Below are 17229 nucleotides of genomic sequence, written 5' to 3' on the forward strand. Positions count from 1 at the left end.
TTATTTTGGTTATAATACTGAATCATTTACCTTTAACTTGTTTGTCATAACTCGGTTATCGATAACAGTGAGTTTACGCTCACTCAGTATGTCAGGGGCCTTCCAGTTGTTATTTAAATTAAATAAAAGAGTAAAGTACATGCAGGTGCACGAGAATAGTATAAGTATTCAACATTTAAATCAATACAAGGTTTAGTCCTCTGCTAGTTATTCGTATTATTTGATTCATGCGTTCAGAACCTTTGGCGACCACACAGTTTAAATGTCTATAGGACACGTACAATATGACAAGTGGACGTTACAGACGAACATTTACCTAACCTGACCCAGTCATTTGATAACATGAGCCCGCCAAGAAATGGTTATTTATATCATCTGACCTCTTTGGGCATCGTCGGATGGTTCTCACATCGAAAATTCAAGTTCACTCACTTCATTGCGTCCAAAAAAATTGAAATGGCATCTTTGTCTGCTGCCAAACATTTGGTCACAGTTTTTATGAGAAAACAAAATACATTTTTGGATAAAACATTGGCTGAAATTGATCAATGTGTAAAACTATCGGTTTCATATTCATTTGAGGTCAAATGAAAAACAACTCAAACGAGAAAACTAACGTTCTAATCTATACACAAAATAATGATTGAAAAAAAAAATAGGTAACACAGCAACAAAAGACAAACTATGAATTACAGGCTCCTGACTTGGGACAGTCACATTCAGAATGTGGCGGTATATCCCTTACCTGGGACAGTGGTGTAGCAGTAAAACATAAGAACAAACTATAAAAACCAGGTGAAAAAGTCTTAATTCGTCAGATGGATACAAATAGAACTGCATCTAACAAAAACACAGAGTATATCAGGTACTTGTACATCCCAACAACAAAAAGACACTAAGTACCGATCTGAGATTAATCGCAGTTACTGACAGCTAATTCAAACCCAGTAACAACTCTTAAAAGAGCATGCATCTATGACTAAATTATAAATCAGTACACATCCAACATCACATGGATTTAGTATAAAGACGTCATAAACAGTCAGCGAAAAAACATGAATACTCTATATGAATTGAGATCTTGGACACTTTATTCAGGACTGAGATCAAGAATACCTTCTAAGAGCTTAGGTCAGGAACGCTTTATAAATAGTTCAGATAAACTTATGTTTAAAATTCCTTAATTAAATGAAATAATGTTGATCTAACTATAAGTGGATTAAAAACTGGTGTGGGAGTCAGTAGTATATACTTTATAAGTACGTGCTGTAGTTCCTAGTCTAGACTTTAAGTAATTCTCTTTTAATAACTGGTTCCATATAAAAGTAACATTTGAATTGCACGTACGCTTTTTTTCTCTTGTCTATAAACAATTTTATAATTGGTTAAGAGAACATTAATACATTTCAAATGATATATCTGACTAAATCTTCTTCAACTTCAATCAACACGCAACAATTTACCTTTTAAAGTGCCTGTCAGATAAAAAAAATAGAAATAGTTTGATTTTAATGGAGGTTTAAGAATCGCCATGGTGAGCGAATTGTACAATCAATTTACACGTTATAGTAAACGACTAGTTTTATGATTTTTACCAGACAAAAGATATAAAAATGCAATTTGTTAAAGTTATGCGTTATTAAAACTTAAAACAACTACGTAAGTGTCAGGAAGCTACGGCATAAATCCTATTTTGTCCAGTTACTTTATTAGGTTCCGAAGAAAATAGATGACGAATAGACGTACCGTATGAATATTTGATGAGAAATATAGACAAAACTCGGTAAAATTTGATAAAAAAACGTCCAGACTTGGTCTTAACTAAATCGATTTCTTGTCAAAATTGATATTTCACTTTTAGAAAAAAACAGATTCAAATAAGTTTAAAATTCGTCTGGAATTATGTCGCAAATTTGGCTATTACTATTTCTTGTATACTAAACAACTTACTACATTCGAGAAAAGTAGGAAATTGAATTAGACCCGAGAGAGAGAAAGAATATCAAAGAAAAAAATGGATTTATAATAAGACCAAATGGCTATTATTTGTCCACTGAAATCTATAAAACCGTAAAACTCTTCAAGGCTTTCAAAATTATGTTAATTTTATTGGTAAACGAATGGGATTTTATAGTTTGGTGACTTTAGTACAGAAAATATGTTTTGTCTGCCAAGCATGTCAACTTTGACGTATGTGACTTTTTTAAACTCGCAGTTTATGGTCAAATTAGATAAGAGCACCTTTTTTACCACAAAATGTATTTTTCTCACATCATTATCTTTGTATCAGAAACCCGTAGGCAACTATGCTCGTTTCGGATAATGCAGTTGCTCATACATGTATCTTAATATTAATTAACAAATATCAAAATGAGTCTATTTTGACAGTATTTGTAGATTTTTATTAAATAAGACACATTTAATAGCCTAGAGCAAATACATGTTAGACACATTTCAAAAATATGAATACCGGCGATATTTCTTGTTAATATCGGAAGTATGCTATTCAATAGTTTATAAGTACTTTAGGATTTTCATTTGTTTTTAATATTTCGCGTAAATTATTTGTTTTTCGCAATTCTAGGAATTTTTATTAGTGAATTAAGAAATAACATGAAGTATAAAAATTGTATTCCAAGTGACACTTTTAGCCTTTTGACTATAACAATTACCAGAAAAATATCAGTAATTTTGTGTTTGTGTTTACCCAGAGTTTGTGATGTACTGCATTCTCCTTGTCTGTCAGTTCGTCCGTCCGTAACTTTCCTTTTGATTTTTTTGCCTTAGAATACAACGAAGATGAGTTGCTTGTTTAGAAATATGAATGTCTGTTAGGCTGTCACTCACAGTTTGACGATACTTTTAATTTCTATAAAAGTGCACTAAGTAAGGAGTTTTTCTTTACACAATGCTTTCGTATTAAGCAATGATTTTATATTGTTTCAGGTATGGTTGCGTTTATCCGTGAAAACGATGTTAAAATTTGTCGGTTGCGAATTTCCTGCTTGGCGATACTGTGCAATTGAACCACAAAGGTTTGAATTAGTTCTTAAAACATTACTGCATTTAGGAAAGATTTTATATTTGTATCATAGACATTTAATCGTAATGAGTTGTGTCGTGTAAGTCAATTTCTGATTGATAATACTTTGAATTTATCAAATCCATCTTTGATGTACTCGTAATTGCTGATAGCTATTCCAAAGCCAAATTTCAACTAACGAATAAACCATGTTCTCTCAGATTAAGATAGCAGTCAGCACATCTCCAAATTATTTAGTATAACACGTCGTGGGCAGTCTCAGGAAAATATTATCTTATACAATGCCTAAATTTAAGTATTTATAGGATGTAGGACCCTACATATAAATATCTGGATATCAATAAATGTATAGCCATTTATTGAACTTATAGCATAAAATCAATGGTAGCACCACTAACGAAAATATTCAGAGATCTTACTACAGTACCAAAATTAAGAAAATGTGTATTCAAATGGATCGTATCTTAATTTGCAAGCTCTATAATCAACATTTCCATCAAATTAGGTACAGCAATACCTCAGCACCAAATATGTGTTACATGTGTATCTGTGAATCAATAAAGGTTTAATCTTTTACAGTAAAATTAGTCAATCTGCAGTCAAAGAAAACTTTATAGTATTTAACGGTGTGATTAAATTATTATCAAATGAAATTTAAACATATCATTACTAATTTTGGCCATAAACTCGGATTCATAACAATCATATTAGGAATGTCTTCAGTAAAAAGGGCACATATGGTACCCATAACAATGCTTGGAACATGACAATAAGCATTTTTATCTTACATCCTATTCATTTCTAGGAATATGATTGGTTAAAAGCGTCCGCGTGAAGACCGTGTATATTCAATATTAGGTTAGTAGGGAGGCGGGGCTTACTTTACGACTGGCACTGTTAGAATATTTAAAAGTACTGAAAGTTCTATTTAATATTGTTATATCAAGGTTGTTGATAATAAAAAGTTATCGTTTACATTAGTTTTTTAGTGTAGACCAATTGAAGGATGTTCTTAAAATTGAACACTTGGACACTTTAATATAGAAATAAGAAGATGTGTTATGATAGCAAATGAGACAACTCTAATCTAAATTCAACAAATAAAGATAGTCGGTACGATAAATTCGTTACATAGTGTGTTAGTGACCTAATATGATATAAACAGGGTAAGTAAATTCCATATGGGTTCGCTCTCATCCCATATGGAATTTGATGACCCTGTATATATCATATTAGGTAACTAACACACTATATACATGTAACTTAAAATGCCAAAACGAACATATATAGATGTCGCTGAGTAGAAAAATTTAGATCTAGCATACATCTATCTTTTCCATTACATAAGAAGGGATAACAGTTAATGAGTTTGCATTCAGATATTTCGAACGACCATTTGATTCGATTAGAAATATTGTGATTGATAAGATTGTGTTGAAGTGTAGTGAAGAGAGACGAAAAGTCATAACTGTCAACCAAATAGGAAGGGTCGTTTAAAGCACACAATTCATCTTAAACGTCCGAAGAGTTTTTATCTTCTGAAATAATTTTCATTATTTTCATATGCTCTATTTCAAAATCTAACTTCAGTCAGTTAACCAAGTAACCGTACTAATTGTATAGTCTGTACAATAAGAAGTTACTTAATTTAGTATGATTATGATTAAAATAAAATATGGTATCTAAGTCAATAAGACAAATAACCAGAAGACATTTAGAGGTCAATATATAGACTGTACCAACAGACAGGTGTCTATGCATTTAGTTGTTCTTTTTGAAAAAAGCTAATAGTTTTCTTTCCAGTTCGTTTGAAAGTAGGTTAAAGTTGGATATTATTTTATGCGTCGTACGTCAATACCATCACGATAAATACTATTTGTGTAAATACAATATTATACATTGGTTTTTATGATTGCTTTTGAAAAGTTTTATGAACCAGAATCAGTGTAGTATTAAGTTTTGAACGTAGAAACACTGGATATATATCTCATTTAGAATGGACCTTTCGAGCACAATTTTAGAGCGAAAATTAATTTTTTGGCGGACAATAAGCAGACATAAACACTATTTACTTGGGTAAAACTTACAAAATTTCATTTGAAAGAAAAAATAGTATTTTATCGTTTCAGGGTCTTCTTTGTTTATTTTTCTGAAGTCAGTCCTTATATGGGTTAAATAACAAATCCAAAGATTAATATCGGATGGCACAATAGGAAAACAAATATACATATTCAAGACTTTTTGCAGATGACTGTTTATTGTATAGAAATGTAAATAATAGTTCTGATGCACAATTACTTCAAAAAGATTTATCTAGTTTAGTAAAATGGGAAGAGGACTGGCAAATGAATTTTAATCCTGAGAAGTGTTATGTTATCCATATTTCTAAAAAAAGTAAACCTTCCTCTTTTGATTATATATTGCACAACCATGTTTTAGAAGCAGTAAAAGACAGTAAATATTTAGGCGTAACTGATCTTGATTGGGGAACACATATAAACAATATTACTTGTAAGGCAAATAAAACCTTAGGTTTTCTTCGTAGGAACCTGAAAAACTGCACACGTAAGGTTAAAAACCTTACGTACACATCACTTGTCCGTCCGGTCGTCGAATACTCTTCCCCTGTCTGGGATCCGTACAAAAAACAACACATCACTCAGGTTGAGCAGGTACAGCGTAAGGCAGCAAGGTTTGTCTTCAATGATTATAAAGACAGATCACCTGGTGCAGTTTCAAATTTAATTATATCTTTGGAATGGGAAAATTTAGAAATAAGAAGGAAAAAAGCTAGATTAACTATGCTGTATAAAATAAATTGGGGGTTAGTTGAAGTTCCTAAGGACAATTTAACAATATCTGATAGACGTACTAGGGGGGAAACATAAATTTAGACAAATATCAACAAATAAAGACTTCTATAAATTTTCATTCTATCCTCGCACTATTTCGGACTGGAACTCACTACCTGAAGCAATAGGTATGTCTGACACCCTGGAATCCTTCAAAAGTGGCATATCCACTCTAACACTTGAAGGATCCACAACAACTTATTAAAACTACAAAGCCACTGTACATAATGTATATATGTTATTGTTAACGATTTTTCTTTGTCATATTATTTTTAAATTAAGTCCATATGTACATAGCACACAAGTTCCGGGAAGTTTTACACTCCTAGGAGTCTACTCGGGGACGAGGACCGTATTCGGAAGAAGAAGATTCTTTACAGGAAATTCTCGAAGCTGGAGCGTTATATGTAATGAACTCCCCTCAGTCTCCTGTTATCGTTACATGGGACAAAAAAAAACAGTATACAATTTTAATTGATATAGATTACTATAGTAATATAGATTACTGCATTAGGTTCGTCACTTTGAACAGTATAGGGTTGAAACTGTGATATGCATGTATATAGGCAAGGACTCTAATTTCATGCCATTGCCACACTTTCGTTCGTTTGGTTTGTTTAAAATTTACTATTTACTGTTGATTAGTAGAACTGAATACATTTTGAGTACTTGCAAATAAACTATAGATCATGGGCAATAGGGAAATCAATCATAGTTAACTGCTTAACGTAAAAAACAAGAATTCCACTAAAACCTGTGATAGGGGTCGTCTCGCATTTGTGGTGAGGTGAAAGCTGTTGTTGGAGACGTTACCATGACTTTGAGAGGAGGGACAGCAATAAAATTAACATTTTAACTTTTGTTGTTGTTGATGAATGTTTATATGTATGGATTTGTTACATGGATTGATACATCAAATCCTTTCTTATTCATTACTTTGTTTATTGGTAAAAAAGAAAACAGTGACTTATTTCAGTATGATTATGAATAAATATAAATTTTATTGTATATAAGGGTGTATGTAAATGACATAAAAACAATGCAAATATCATAAAATAAGCAATAAAAGAGTCTATCAGGAAACAAATTACAGACTGTAACTTTTACGCCATAAACCGAACTTAGCTGCTGTAATATTTTATTTTATATTTAAAGAGATGTTTCAGCAACAAAGCTTCTTTTTTTTCAATTATGGATCGATCTATTTCTAACACACCTTATTGTTTATGCCCCACCTACGACAGTAGAGGGGCATTATGTTTTCTGGTCTGTATGTCCGTTCGTCCGTCTGTCTGTTCGTTCGTCCCGCTTCAGGTTAAAGTTTTTGGTCAGGGTAGTTTTTGATGAAGTTGAAGTCCAATCAACTTGAAACTTAGTACACATGTTCCTTATGATATGATCTTTCTAATTGCAAATAAGAGTTTTGACTCCAATTTCCCGGTCCACTGAACATAGAAAATGATAGTGCGAGTGGGGCATCCGTGTACTGGGGACACATTCTTGTTTATCTATGTGGTTGTCTATTTCATTGTGATATTTAGGACCATTTAGAGAAAACGAAAATATATTTCTATATACTAAACAAGCAAATCCACCAAGTTGTAGCAATCTTTCGCCTTGTCTTGTCTTCTCTGTCTTTTTTATTCTATCCAATATTCATCGTACTTTCATTCGGTTTGATAAAAAATAATATATACGCTTTTGTAAATAATTTGTTTAATTGGAAATAGAATACTTGTATATCGTTTGACAGTATTTTGACATCTTGGTTCACAATGATTATATATCATCGGTGCCATCTCATTTGGATGCAGATTTTCAATTTATTTGCAGAATCTTTCCATGTAGATGCAAACAATAATATATTTTTATAATTTGTGGTGATAACTTTATTTACTTACCCAGAAACTGTTTTACGTCGATTGATTCAAACTTAAACATTGATTTGAACGACTCAGATAATTTAATTTTCCCATCGAAGGTCGGTGGTTTTCTCCGGGCAATCTGCAGCTTCCTCCACCAATAACAATTGGCCGCCACAAAATAGCCTAAACGCGGTGCTTAAAAGTGGTGTTAAAACACCGAAAAAAAATCAAAATCAAATCAGATAATTTAGTTCAAAAACATGTAGGATATGGTTCTTCTCAGTTTCTGTATATATCTCTTTTTATTTTGTTATGTTGCAAAAAAAAAACGACCCCCTGATTACTTTTCTTTTCTTATGAAGTCGTTGCACCGTTATGCCGAAATTGACAGCAGATGGTCATACTCATATGGAATTTTGAATTTCGCGCGAAGATGGTCTCGAACTTGGTCAACAGCCAATGATCAGCCGAAGTACGATGCCTACATCGGGGTTGAGTTCAATATCGTAGCAGCTACGTAGCGTAGCGGCTACGTAGCTGCCATCAATATCTATGTAACAACTAGTCTATAGCTACACGTTCAATAGTAAAAATCTACGTAGCACTACGTAGCCGCTACCATATTGAACGCAACCCATCTGATCACCCATTGGCTCCCGAACCACACACGTATACTTTTTAAAACACTATGACAGCTTGTAAAAAAAACTATTTTCGTCGTATTGTCTTCAGTGGGAGAAAATTTCCGTTAACAGCCGCACTGATGATCTCACAAAGTAAAGACGAAAATGACACGATTTGACAAGATGCCGTCACAATGGCCATACGAAGGGCAATTTGAAATAAACATACGAATTCAACACGAAAACAAACCTTCCTAACGTCTTTCGGAATTTTTTGGCATGCCAATGATTTTGCTACCTATCACGAAAATGCTGTCTGAGAACATGCACTTGTCTCATAAAAAAACTCCTATATAAAGGTTTATAAGAAAAAATATTCTGACACAAGTGCTTGTGTGTCGGAGCCTGTAAACTTAACCAGCGATAAGACGATGGATTTAGATGCACTCACGAATTAATTGGCCGATGTTTTTAAGGATCATACCTGAATTTAAACATTTATTTACCGTGTGTCCCTGGTGTCAACCTCGGGACAGTACTTTTGGTTTTCTTTCTAGAGACAAAACAGTATATTTTATTGCATAATTCATATAAAATGCACATATTTTGGGATTAAAACAAAAGCCTTACGATTGCCTATAATTGCCTAAAACCACTTCATTTGAATTTTGGTTTATATTTGTCTCATTGGCAAACCGTACCACATCACCTTATTTTTATATTGGTTACCCATACTTTTCATTCTATTACTAAGTATTGAAAATATAACATGGTTAACTTTATTTTGACAAAGTATAAACAATGTATGGCCAATGTTCGTTCATATTCGTACACAACCTTAAACATTAAATTAAATACTGTTGCTTGTTTTGTTTTTTCTGTTCTGTCCCATATTTTACGTTGAGTATATTTTGCTTTGTAGAGATGAACATTGCAAATCAAAAAATATAAAGTTCTGGGTACAGCCTTTATTTTCTCAAAGTCACCATTTATTCATATCTTCAAAAGTGATTGACTGCACACGAAGTCGCTTTCTTGAATAACGTCCAGTGGCAAATAGTTCGTGCATTTATGAGAAAGTTCAACAAATATATAAGTTGCTCAGTGATACTTTTCTGTATTTTATAAAAGAGTCAAAATTGAATCGTATTCTTTTTCCCGGTAACACTGACAAAAAGTATATTATTTTGACCTTTTGGTTATACACTGTCTATATATAATATGGTACTAGCGCCGCCTTTCCTGAACATTTGATATATGATTTAAGGGCAAACTTATAAACCGAACGTTTAATCTACAGTTAAATGAACATATATACTAAATATAGACCTTGATGTATCTTTACTTTTTTTTTTTTTTTTAAATCAAATGCACGCAGACATTTCCTAAATACTTTGTCTTGACTATATTAAGCTTTTGTCGAAATCTTCTTTACGGGCTTTATAAAGGTTCCTAAAGCGATTTCACTAAGAAAACAATCACGTAATTGATCAAATGCAAACAATTGCATTTTTAACTTGAATTATTTCGCTATCAATTAATTTGTTATGTCTTGAGGGATTAAGAACTTGTATGGAGTCATCAGCGTTCTTTTCAAACATCATTTAAATACCATAAAAATCAAGATGAAATCTGGTGCAAGGGTAAAGTCCGTGTTTTATCGACAAATCTTTAAAAATTCAATACCATAAGGTACGTATAAAATTGGCTTTAAATTTTAATATTATTGCGGTGCAAATTGGTACTTTTCATAATTCTTGAATTATTTACCTTCAATGACAAAAGATCGATGACGGGGTGATCTTGTAAACCCAGATCTCTTTATAACCACGCGATAAAATACGAAAGTGTCAAAAATTCTACTTAATATTGATTTCGGTCAGACAGAAAATTCTCTCAGATGAATAATATATAATGAAAATAAATTCAATCAATGAATTAGGGTTGTAATTGTGTTTTTCTTAAAGTATTTTATATACAACATTTTGCCAATGAAACTGACAACGGTCATGTCTATGACAATTAAGTTGTCAATTTCATTGTGTGAAGAAATCTTCGCCTGTAATATCACTCTCAAATAACATTGACGTTGCTTTGTAGTTATAGTGTGTTTAAATAGTAATCAAATAAATGATCAAAAGAAGTGCATAAACCTATTAACCCTCCAACAAAAAAAGGTCTCTAAGGGTTGGGGTTTTAACAACACAAGATAACAATACAACTTGTGAATGCTAGGGTCGGTGTTGATAATTTGACTTCAGTTGGAGAATATTTGCAATATGCAGCCACACACGTAATTAAACTTTATAAAAGGTTATTCTTTTCTTTGTATTAGATATTCAAAAATATAACAAAACAATGGACTATATATAGTATAAAATAAATAACAACCGTTGTCGCAAAGGTTTTTTTCTGTACAAGTAGTCAGTTCGAGGCGATAGGTTTCCAAATGAGTTCGACGGACTAAAAGGTTATACAGAATGCTGGCTCCCTGTCTATGTCGGTTTCTGCTGTGAGATGCTCTCGTGCATTTTGATATATTAAAAATTGGGTAAATATTTAGGGAATCACTGAATCATGACTGGAATGGGTCACCTCCTAGGCAGTCAGTGGTTTCTGACTTATGACAAATACTGAATCCGCCACTGGTTTTGAACATTGGTATTCTGCTTATTTGTTTTAGAGTTAGATTTTGAAAAGGGAGTATGCAAAACGATTTTAAAGAATTATTTATTTAATGTACAGAATATAACTGAGACAAAGGCACGGAAAACAGAGATCATATTGTATATCACACTGAAGATCACGTATTTGCCGAGTTGGATTTTATACAGGCTCCTTTCCACTGGAGTTTGATGCGACTGTCATACAAGTGAGAGGTTTATAAAACCAGGTTCAATCCACCATTTTCTACATTTGAAATGCCTGTACCAAGTCAGAATATGACAGTTGTTGTCCATTCGTTTGATGTGTTTTGTCATTTAATTTTGCCGTTTGATTAAGGACTTTTCGTTTTGAATTTTCCTCGGGAGTTCAGTATTTTGGGATTTTACTTTTTTCTTACTCATCATTTATTCAACGTGTATGTAGTTAATAAAACCAAGTGGACATACGGTCAATTCTTGTATACACTAACTTGAAGTTATTCTAGAGTATAATTATTTTTTTTCAATTGTCATTCCCTTATATATATTCATCACCAGCTGCAGTTTCATTTTTGTGTGTTTGATTTCTCGACTGTTAGTACATTTAACAGTTTAAAAGTTATTCAAACATTTCGTGTCTTGGTTGAATGCGATTTCACATTAGTTTATAGAAATAACAACTTTAAGTTCTGACAATAAAATACAAGTCACGTGGAGTTCGTAATCTGAAACATAGGAAAATAAAACAACACAAAAATACAAAATTTTGAATTCAATCTATTTTTGCGATTACTACTTACATGTAAGTATTTTAAGACATAAAACACCTAATGAAAAAAAAAAAGCATTTCGTTTGAGAATCAGTTTTTTTTTAATTGTTCACCCATGGCCAGCACGACAGAGATATCTGTGACTAATTCCCTGCTGACAGTTAATATGACTGCCCCCGGGAGGTTGAACAGTTAATATGACTGCCCCCGGGAGGTTGAACAGTTAATATGACTGCCCCCGGGAGGTTGAACAGTTAATATGACTGCCCCCGGGAGGTTGAAAAGGAGAGGCAAAAGATAGAAAAGGGACAAACAAAGTCAAAAATAAACTTAAACATTATGGTAAAATACGAAAAGGATGAGCAGTAATACACAAAATATAATAAAGAAAACTAAAGACTGAGCAACACGAACCCTTCTTATAAACCGGGGGTGATCTCAGGTGTTCCGGAAGGGTAGCCAATCCTGCTCCACGTGTATTTACTGCATGGTATGAACGTAATATGCAATATATAAGTACTACGTAGTTATAAAACAATCTTGAACAACAAATATAAATCATCATATTTTTATATATTATAATAGAAAAATTTCAAAACATTTCCTGATTCTTTTGTGCTTGTCTTTTTTCTTTATATACACATCAGATTACTGGGGCCACCAAGCTGATGTAAAACAACTAGACTTTTTGGCCTTAGATATTAGAAATAACTTAATTTATTCGTAGTATCAAAATTAACAATTACACAGATGTTCTAAACATATTTACACTTTATAGATAAACAAAAAACGGACTTCCTGCTAAATTCAAGAATTATTTATATTTTTGTAAACTTTTCAAGATGAAAACGTTACAGACATATCTTGTGATGTCAATCTTTCTTTAAACCATAGTACTTACACATTTAATCTTTAACCAGAACATATTATTACCATACAAAATATTTCTCTTTTTATTAAATTCATATATCTGCACTTTCTCTTGTCTTTTTAGTTCAGAGTGCCCCGTTTCATCGTGTGTCATTAAAAACCACAACTTTGAAGGGAACATTTTGAAAAGTCGTTATTATGATGTCACAATTGGTTTTGAAAGACATATCTCTCTTTATCATATAATTATTTGAATGCATTTTAAATTCCGTCTTTGTGGCCCTAATCAAATAGAAACTTTGCCAAGTCGAAAACTGTTGTTTTTCATTTATTTGCCTACTTCACTATTATATTAAACGACAATTTAAAGCATATGGTTTAAGTTTGGAAAACAACTTCAAAGACATTTTCGAAATGATATGCATAATTACAGAATTTCTAATAGAATTTGCGTTCATTTACATCAACGTTGGAAATGGCCGGGGATCTTTATTATAGAAATCCGAAGTAATTTTCTTTGTAATTTACATTCAAATAAGGTTTATTGTTCTGCTTTGTTCTCAATACATTATAGATTTTTAAAACATGGAATATCTAAATTTGAAACCAATATAGCATTTAATTTTCTGTATCGTGAATTTGTAATCATTTAATTATGGTAATTTTACAGAAAACAAGCTCAATTGTTTTCAAACTTTTCAATGATTAAAAATATAAACGTAATTTTTATGTTCTGTCGTTGGCTTATTTTTTCTCACTTATCGCAGACAAACTTTTTTTTTATTTAAATTTTTGTTCTTTTCGAATCAATGTATTTGAAAAAACACTGTTTTTTTCTTGTAGCAATGTTTTGATAGTATCAATACTTTCTCTTAACTTCTGTTTAAAGATTGACATTATTTTGTTGAAATGCGACAGTGATTAATTTGGCCCAAAACACGAAATATTTGACTGCATTATTCCGAATGTCCAGTGGCAAATATCTCATGCATATTCAGAACAAGTTCAAAAAACATAGTCAGATATACCGGTTCGAAATATAGGGATGGACCAATATGATACAATTAAACCTTAACATCGTAGAGTTTGGTTAAGTTTGCAATCAACTGCTAGAAGCGGTATTAATTCTTGTTCGTTATATGTGCTAGATTTACTATGACTTTTTGCTCTTCGGAATAAGAAATTCCTTTTCATTCGGTGATGTATAAAGCTACCTTTACCCAGTCCTCTTTCATGTGCCAAACAGCTGTATACCATTAATGTTTGTTGCAAACACATCATATTAAAAAAAAATGCTTTCATGACAGACATCAGATGTCTATGAAAGAAACTACAGAGAAGACATTTTTTCTGTCTTTTATTTGACCAAATAATATTATTTTAGTGTTTAAGGAAACTTAAAAGGCCCCGTGGTGTTGAAATTCGTACCTTGACCTATAATTGTTTACTTTTATAAATTGTTATTTGGATGGAGAGTTGTCTCATTGGCACTCATACCACATCTTCCTATACCTATTAAACCCCCGCCGCATTTTGTTACGTGCTTATCCCTAGTCAGGAGTAGGTATTTCGGCAATTGTCGTTTGTTCATGTCTGTCATATTTGTTTTTTGTAAATTGTTTTAAATTAGGCCGTTCATTTTCTCAATTAAACTGGTTCAAGGGTCTTTTATGACCGACTAAACGGTATAGGTTTTCCTCGTCATTGAAGGTCGTGTACGGTTGCCCATAATTGCTTACATCTACTACATTTGTACTATGGTGGATAATAGTAGTTGTTTCATTAGCAATATTACCACATCTTTTTTTATATATACTAGAACACACCCGTGATATCGCGGTTCCGTGACTGAATTAAAGTATATAACTATGCGCAAGCATTATTTTAGTATTAGTATTGTCATCTAATAAAGTCATGCCGATTATAAGATACACAGTTTTCTCTGCTTTCAAATCTTTCTGTTTGAACCCGTCGAACTGGAACTTATCAATTATTGGTAATATTAATTATTTGGAAAACAAAAGGTCCTGGAATGGAGTATTTTTTAATCAACAGCATTGTCCTATATTAGTTATAAATAAAGTTGAAGTCTTTGATTCGCTGTTTTACGTCATGCCCTCTAACCAATTGAAAACTGTACCTATACGCCTTATTTTTAGATGTCCAGATTTTTAGTATTCGTATTGCTATCTTAGAAAGTCTTACTGATTAAAATACTACAATAGGTAACAATTCGACAATTTAGTAGTGTCAACCCTGTGATTATGACCCGTGTATATAGCATATTAATCCTGAATACACCGTTTGTTGGTGCGCCTGTCAGATGCGGAACGTACAGATAAGGTAATAGGTAACAGGTGAATATACTATTGGTATCGGTATCGGACTCGGACTCGATCCGGAACTTCTCAGTTATTGGCAATATTAATTACGTGGAAAACAAAAGGGCCTGGAGTGGTGTAATTTTTAATCTACACCTTAGTACTATATTAGTTATATATAAAGTTGAATTCTTTGATTCGTCGTTTTTACGTGATGACGGCAGACAAATTGGACCTCGTAATTTTAGTATTATAGATATATATAGACACTTATAAATTAAAATTCATATGATGATATCACGAACACGTCTTTGTTCTTTTATAGAGTTGTTTTTCGGCATTTAAAAAAAACTACCATGCACACCCATCGATTGTCATCTCAACGTTTTCGTGTTAAAATTTATGGGGTTCGTGTTGCTTATTCTTTAGTTTTCTATGTTGTGTCATGTGTACTATTGTTTGTCTGTTTGTCTTTTTTACATTTTTAGCCATGGCGTTGTCAGTTTATTTTCGATGTATGAGTTTGACTGTCCCTCTGGTATCTTTCGTCCCTCTTTTATATATAGTTCTGTCAAACTACTGTTTTATGGTAGTCTTTTTATACGGCTCTATATATTTCTTGGTCCTAAACAGGAGTTTGTATTTCAGTAGTGTATATTTGATTTTGTTTAGTTTTTTAGCATTAATCTCGTAGTTAGATTTCCATTTTGTCTTGTCTAACAATTTGTCATATTTGAACCTTTCAACGTTTTCTTTACGAAGTATGCTTTCTTTTTACAAAATTTCAATTCTGACATTGATGACATCACTGGGTTCTTCTATGACTGTTTGATAATTGACAGTACAATTTGACAAAACACGTGAGGTCACCGTCAGAATTTTGAATGAACTGCAGTAGGTGAAGAGGAACACTTATAGTCAAGGCACTGTTACTTGACTTTTGAAAGTCATGTAAATGCTATACTTGGTATTTTTTTCGCAGTTTTATATTTTACGTTTATTAAAATATCAGTTAGCTTAACTTCTCATATTTTTCAGCAAAAAACTGCCATAGTATTTTATGATTATATCAATTAGATTATTAGAGACAATATCCTTATTTTGCTTGTTCACGGTGACATGTAAGAAGTTATGTCAAAGTTGACCATTGTTTTTCCTGTATATATATAGTCGAAATCAGTAGTAATAAAAATCATAAGAAAAAAATCTGTTTTGTAACTATTATACTATTTCAATGATACTTCGTGTAAAACAAAAGTGAACTAAATGACTGGTGAAACCGTCGGTTAAGAAACATCCACCAGCAGTAGCATAGACCAAGTGGTTGCAAAATACTTAATCATAGATATGCCACGTCTATATGTTGCCGCTTAACACCAAAGGATGTATATATATACGGTCTTTGTAAACAATATATACAGTATTTTTACCAATCTGTTACCACTAACTTAATGATCTTAAAGAATGCTACTTATTTTATTTTATATATCTTTTTTTAAATTTAACTACTAGCATTTCAAATCGAGTTAACGAATCACGTATACCATTGATATTGTTCTTATATATATCGGAATAATTGTACCATTCTTGACCCAAAAAAAGAATCCACTGAGCAAACGACTCATGGTCAGTCAAAACTTTCCTACGTAAATTGTGAACACTTGTACTTTTATTCTGGCTGATGTCAACATGATCTACTTCTTGTAGTTTTAACCTTTATGAAGCGGCATTCAAAAACCAATTAAGTTTTAGTATTTTATATTGCATGATCAAAACATTTCAATAGGGTTCTTTTTACGTGCGTCTTGTGCTTATGTATCTTTCCTGTTCTATTTTCATTTGTCTTGGTCTTGCCTTGTCATGAATTATTTTAGCATTTTTCCCGATTCTTTCAACATTTGTTATTCCGCATGCGCATGTCTTCTATTCTACTTCTAGGAAAAGAGAGTTCCTCTTAATCACTGGGAGAGATCCCTTTGGTGTGGTTACTTATAATTACCTAAATTATAAATGTGCTGATCTCGATTCTTGTATGATATTTTAATTTGTTTTCACGAATTCGGCGGATTCAGTTTTATGTTACCGCAGATTTCAGTCAGTATGTAGCCAATGGCTGAGACTACTATAATAGTCTCAGCTAATGGTGATATCGTTGGTTAGCTTGCTTGTTAGCTGAACCGTGAAGTCATTGTTAGGTAAGGTAAACTTCCCTCCTTTAATAGTAGACTAGCCCAACAGAT

This window comes from Mytilus edulis, chromosome 1, assembly GCF_963676685.1.
Source record: "Mytilus edulis chromosome 1, xbMytEdul2.2, whole genome shotgun sequence".
Classification (NCBI taxonomy): Eukaryota; Metazoa; Mollusca; class Bivalvia; order Mytilida; family Mytilidae; genus Mytilus; species Mytilus edulis.